At 34.8% G+C, this 6,204-nt stretch overlaps 1 long non-coding RNA gene across 1 annotated transcript; it reads right to left on the bottom strand.

Moving 5' to 3' along the window:
- Window positions 1-5,539: 5,539 nt before the first annotated feature.
- LOC128318892 (uncharacterized) lies at window positions 5,540-6,204 on the bottom strand. Its single transcript, XR_008302320.1, has 3 exons — window positions 5,978-6,204; window positions 5,724-5,881; window positions 5,540-5,632 (listed from the first exon to the last, which is right to left on the bottom strand). It is a non-coding gene; the product is annotated as an uncharacterized LOC128318892 (long non-coding RNA).

Raw genomic sequence — 6,204 nt, 5'->3', positions numbered from 1 at the left:
GATCGATGCCTCACAACGGAAAGAAAAGGAATAACAGCCGCCATTATTATTATCGTTCGCATTTGTTCTCATTAAAGTCCAGATATAATTAGTAAGTACGGTGGAATATTGTTTAACAAGTGTGTAGCAACAGGGTGAGGACTAGGCATGCTGGCTTCTCAGCGTGTCAGATATTACTGTTTGTCTGGATTATTTCAGCCTATAAAAGAAGCTTGTAAGGTGGCAGATACTGTAACAGTGTATCAACAACATCATGTAACACATGTAACAAATGTATTCATTTTGTGTTTGCGTGAAATGAAAAATAAAATTTATTGACTTTTTGTTTAGATTGGATGCTATTTCAGAAATGGGCTTTTGAATAGGCTTCTTCTGAGCTCACACACTTAAATAGAACAAATGTAATGCTTTTCACGGCAAACTCCTCTGCCAGGAAATGCACCCCTCATATCTCCCTCTAGGAAAGTGCCACAAACATGAAACTCACCCCACTTCACCACATCGGCCCTACCACTATACCCTCCAAATTATTTGAGGCTTTGAGAAACCCAACCCTTTGTAATGCATATATGAATCTGTAATGAATATATTAGTCTTATGAATATATTATTCAATATGTTACTGTTTTACACTAAATTTATTTTACATGCAATTGCATCTGCTTATTTGCATATGAAATCAATAGAAATGTAGGCATAAGTAGCCTACATAATAACTGCATTTGTCTCTACATTTAGTGTAACAGTTTTAATGTAGTTTACATAATTACACCATAATATGATGATAAATAAATATATTATAATGAAGATTACGTTAGGTGAAGTCATTTTATTATAATTTCTGTACATATAAACAGCATGATATGCTAAATGCATTTATTGTAGCCTATATTATTACACTGTCATTACACCAATGTGACGTCACATTTGTGGGATCCCCATAAGACCCTGGAAAACGATAGCGACAACTTCGCGACATTAACAGCAGAACATGGATCCAGAATGATATCAAACTATTCTGTGTTACAAAACAAAAGGCCAGTATCCGCCAAACATTGCAAAGAAAGAGAAAAATGAAATTAGACGAAAGGCTTCCAAATATGTCCTGGAAGGTAAGTTTTAGTGTGGATTTCTGGTTTATAGTGCAGGCCAAATCATTGTGCTCTAAATATTTATTGCAGTCTATGTTTAAATGCCGACCCAGTAATGTTTAATATATTGGGTGTAAATTTGTAATTTATTTTATAGATGGAGCACTGTACTACTTGAAAGGTCATGGAAAGGTCATCAAAACAAAAGTGGTCAGAGGCACAGAGGAGGCTAACGCCATTTTTAGGGATTTTCATGAAAGCCCCACAGGTGCTCACACTGGACAAAAAAAGACCAGAGATGCCATTTCTAAAAGGTTTTTCTGGCCTGGGATGTCTGCTGACATAGATAAATGGGTAAGCACTATAACTGAGGAAAATAGGCACTTTGTATTGCTTTTTATTGAGTTTCACTTTATTGATGTTTTCCACTGTGTTCGTATTTTTGTTACTCAGTGAGTTTCATTCACTGAGAATTGCGTGGATAATTTCGTATTTGCAGGAACAGAACATTTCACAAAAAATCTCCGCCTAATTGACAGCAGGTGCATACCCACATGACTTTGTTCTTAAACAGATTCATGTGTGTGGTTCTGACGTTGGAGAATTAGGAGTATTATAAATAAGCGGTCGTGTAAACAAGTTTAATCATTTGCATAAAACACGCCCAAGCTATCTCCATATAAGGGCTTTCCGCAGGCGCTTTTCTCTCGTCAAACATGCCGCGGTTTGCAGACGCGCTCTCGCCCGATCCTCGAGAAATGTGTGTGAATGAGACCCAATATTCGCGGGTGTGCTGGACCCACATTATTGTGTTTATAAAACAATAGAGCCATAATAATCTGTGTAAAAATACTGAACAGATGTTGATTTTATCTCAATTACAAGCAATGATCTAGATCACATTTATCCATGAAAGTGCTACTTTGTTTTTTGTGATAACATATGAAATGAAAAAAAAAATTCTAATCAAGACATGGGTAAAAAAAAAATGTTTATTTAGAATAAGCAAATAACAAAGCCCGAGATGACACTTGATGCATGTATATTGTATACTCATTTCTCCTCATCTTTGTCTTTCAAAGCTTCTCTCTCTCTTCTGACATAATTTGTAAGGCTCTCTGAGCTGAGAATCTTGTTTTTCCTTACATTTCATTTTTGGAATCTCACCCCAATTTGCAGCTTTCAATGTTTTAAAATAACACTGTGCAGGTTCACATCCTGTGGTGTCCTGGCCTTAAAAGTGAGTGTGAAATGCGGTTACCATCAGTAACAATTACAGTAAAGATCTTCACCTGCTTTTATACATCCTGATGGAGGTTTTATTAAGGTTTTGCTTTATATAATATAAGATTGGTCAAAGCAGCTTTACAGTCATACACATAAAAGTAATGTCTTAATGCAAACAACATTCAATTCTGCTGTAAAACAGTTCAAGAAAGAGGACAATAGTAAACAGTCCATTTTTTGGAATTACAATTATGGAATGAGTCCAGTTCATCTATAAAGATGTATAATGGGTGACTACTGTGATCATCTGGACTGGATACAGACTGGATCCAGATGACTATGGTGACCTCAGAATAACAATGAAACAGACAGACTAATTTTAGCGTAAAATTGATATTTGATATTCTAGGTATATTCAGCTGGCCAGAGTTTTGAGATTGCAGCAGGCATGAAGGACTATAATGCGATAAGAGGTTCTAGTAAGAACTCTAGTGGCTGCATTTTGAACCAGCTGGAGTTTGTTTATTAAGTGTGCAGAGTAAGCACCCAGTAAATCATTACAATAATCTAGCCTTGAGGTCCTGAATGCATTAATTAACATTTCTGCATTTGACATTGAGAGCATATGGCATAGTTTAGGAATGTTTTTAAGATGGAAAAATGCAGTTTCACAAAAATGAAGAAAAATATTAAATGTGATAATTCTATACTGCACACTATATTTAATACTTGACTATAAAGAAATCAAACATGAAATTAAATACTTTAATTAGAAAATAAAATGTAATTAATTAAAAAAAATTACAGGCCATGCATTCATTGTGCCATTCAGCTAATTAAAGTTATCTTCAGTTTGCAGAGAAAATTTTACAGGGGGAGGCAATAAATATTACACTTCACAGAAGGCAGTGGACAAGTTGAGGCTGGACATAGCCACTTCCCTCCTCAGAGAATCTGTTTCCTTTTTGCTCAACATTGTGAATCACTTCATGTTGTAGGTTTTATGTATTTTATATTGTAAATATGCAGCTATTTAATTAGTGCTGTGCAATGCAAATTGTATTAGTGTGAATATATTTGTGAATACTGTTTGTCCTAACAGATGATCTAAGCAGTCTGTGCTTTTACTGTGGAATGGAGGACCAGGATGAAGCACAATGGGTAATTTATTCACATTGCAAAATGTAAAAAATGAAAAGGATTTTTTTACTGAACTTTTTTAGAGTTGCAGTAGTAATTACCTCATTTTCTACATCATCTACTTTGCATAATTAATATTGTGCTTATTCTGTGAAGAAATGTGTGATTACTTACTTTATACAAGGTATGATGTTAATAATTTCTAATTGTAGTCAGAACACAACATTATGTTGGTGAGAACTTCCAAAAATCAAAGGAATAGTAAGAATATTAGCAGTCAGTTAGAGATCATGTTTACTGTATTTAGAGATACTCTACAATTCAAAACATACAGACCACTACATGACCCTGTTTTCCCAGGTTTGCTGTGATGGCTGTGAAAGGTGGTACCACCATGAATGCATGAACAGGCCTCCAGTGGATGAGGAGTACTTGTGTCCAGCATGTGCATAATGGTGTCCCTTGTTGTACTGTCTTTTGATTTATTACCTGCGACAACAGTATTTTAATAGTATTTAATTTATTACTTAGTAAATTTAATTTTTATTATTTAATTTTATTATTTAATTTTTATTATTTCTATATTTAATATTTATTATTTAAATATTTTTTCAAAAGTTAATTCATTAAAAAATAAACACTTGGGATGGTTTTCAGTACTTTATTACAATAGAATTTGTGTATGCTCCCAACAAGTTTGTGTATGCATTTCCCAAAAAACTGAATATGGGTGAATATGGTCAACCACTAGGCTTAAAACTTTCATTCATATAACACTATCTCAATGGGAGTTGGTGAAAATGTTGGTGCCAGTGTCAAATAATTTGGAGGGTATAGTGGTAGGGCCGATGTGGTGAAGTGGGGTATGCCTACATTTCTATTGATTTCATATGCAAATAAGCAGATGCAATTGAGTGTAAAATAAATTTAGTGTAAAACTACAGTAACAGATTCATATATGCAATAAAAAGGGTTGGGTTTCTCAAAGCCTCAAATTGAATTATCAAGTATAATTAAGTACTGATGACTCAAAATCATTATTTCACATTACTACCAAAATATTAGGAAACCGACTGCCTTAAAATTTTCAAGTAAGCTGAACTACAAAAATTAAGACAAAAAGCAACAACTAAACTCCTGCAAAACATTATTTTTCTTCAGTTGTCTTCAGGCACTACAATGTACCAAACACTGCCATTCCTAAATGCCAAACATTATTCTTCAGTGTAACATTAACAATTCTTTACACAACTCAAATGTGCAGTGCAACTAAAAACAATCTTTCTTTTACAATATAATACAAGTGCATTGCGACTAATTATGACTGACGAGTGACTGTTTCAAACACAACACCCAAGAATCCTGACTTTTGTGCAACCACAAGCTTAACACAATCTCACACAGCATTGACTTCCATCAGCAGAAGGTTTTTAAGTGACTGTAGTTTTGGTTTCAGGGATTTATGTCCAAGGGAAAGAAACACTCTTTGAATAAAATCAAAGATGTCATTTAGTTGTGGAGGGTTCTCCAAATTTAGTGCATATATCAGCCCAAAAACAGGCACATGGCATGTGGAAGATTTTCAGGATCATCCATCGCTATGGCTCCTTCTAGAATAATTGCTCTGTGCGAAGCCTCCAGATGCAGTGCTTGTGGAGAATCCTGGCTGTCTTCAGGTATCACGGTCAGAAATGTGGGGTGTGTCCCAATCACAGTCCTAATAAAAAACAGAAATATTACAATCCTAGTTACATTAAAAATCCAAACCTCACGTCATTTAAAGATCCAGGACCATCACCTTCTTTATGTACAACTAATGGAGATAAATAAAGGTTGTGAATCAAAATAAAATTAAATTAAATTAAAATTAAATATTAAATTTATATTCAAAACAGTGAACTGTACAGTGAAGGTGGAACTTGCATACAACAAAATGTACAAGGGCCTGAGTTCAAAAAGAAATGAAAAAGAAAACTTCAAAAGCAGAGTTTGTGAGAGCTCAGTGTACAGAGTTGAATGAGGCATGCCTATATGTGGTTATATGTGTGTGGGCATTATTTGGAATGAAATGTAGGATACTTGCCAAACGTGTTTGAAAAAAGTCAGTGGTTTCTTCTCCAGAATGAGAGGAAGGCCACGTAGAACTGCTGTGTGCTTAGCAGTGATGTCAGTGCTCTGAAAAAAATTATAACATAGAATCAATTAAAAGTTGAGCTAAAACAGTAACAGAATTTAGTTTGCAAGAAAGAAACACTGACAAGCTTACCATAGACTTAATTTGCTCAAAGATCTCAGAAAGCCTCTTTCCAACTGCCCCTTCTTTGATTCAAAAATTTCCAGAAAACGAGCTGTATGTTGATCAAGTGTTGAGAAGAAATCTTGCTTGAGGCTTTTGCTTGTGAAGCGATTAAACTCTGCAATGACCTATGAAAGGAAAAAGAAAAGTTTAAGCTCTATTGGGTTTTTAGTTAGTGTTAAAGGAAAACTCCACCCAAAAATGAAAATTCTCTCATCATTTACTCAGCCTCATGCCATCCCAGATGTATATGACTTTCTTTCTTCAGATGAAGATAAATGAAGATTTTTAGAAAAATCCATACGACCCCAGTGGATGAATCAGTGTCTTCTGGAGCCAAACGATAAGTGTGTGTAAGAAAAATACTCATGTTTTAAACTTTAACTATAAAACATTGCTTCCGGTCAAGTGTCTCACGCGCGTTCACGTGAGGGTCGAGTTCACGCTTGAT

The sequence above is a fragment of the Pangasianodon hypophthalmus genome, chromosome 9 (assembly GCF_027358585.1).
Source record: "Pangasianodon hypophthalmus isolate fPanHyp1 chromosome 9, fPanHyp1.pri, whole genome shotgun sequence".
Classification (NCBI taxonomy): Eukaryota; Metazoa; Chordata; class Actinopteri; order Siluriformes; family Pangasiidae; genus Pangasianodon; species Pangasianodon hypophthalmus.
Note: the sequence above shows the minus strand (reverse complement) of the source record. Positions and strands in the feature narration are given on the sequence as shown.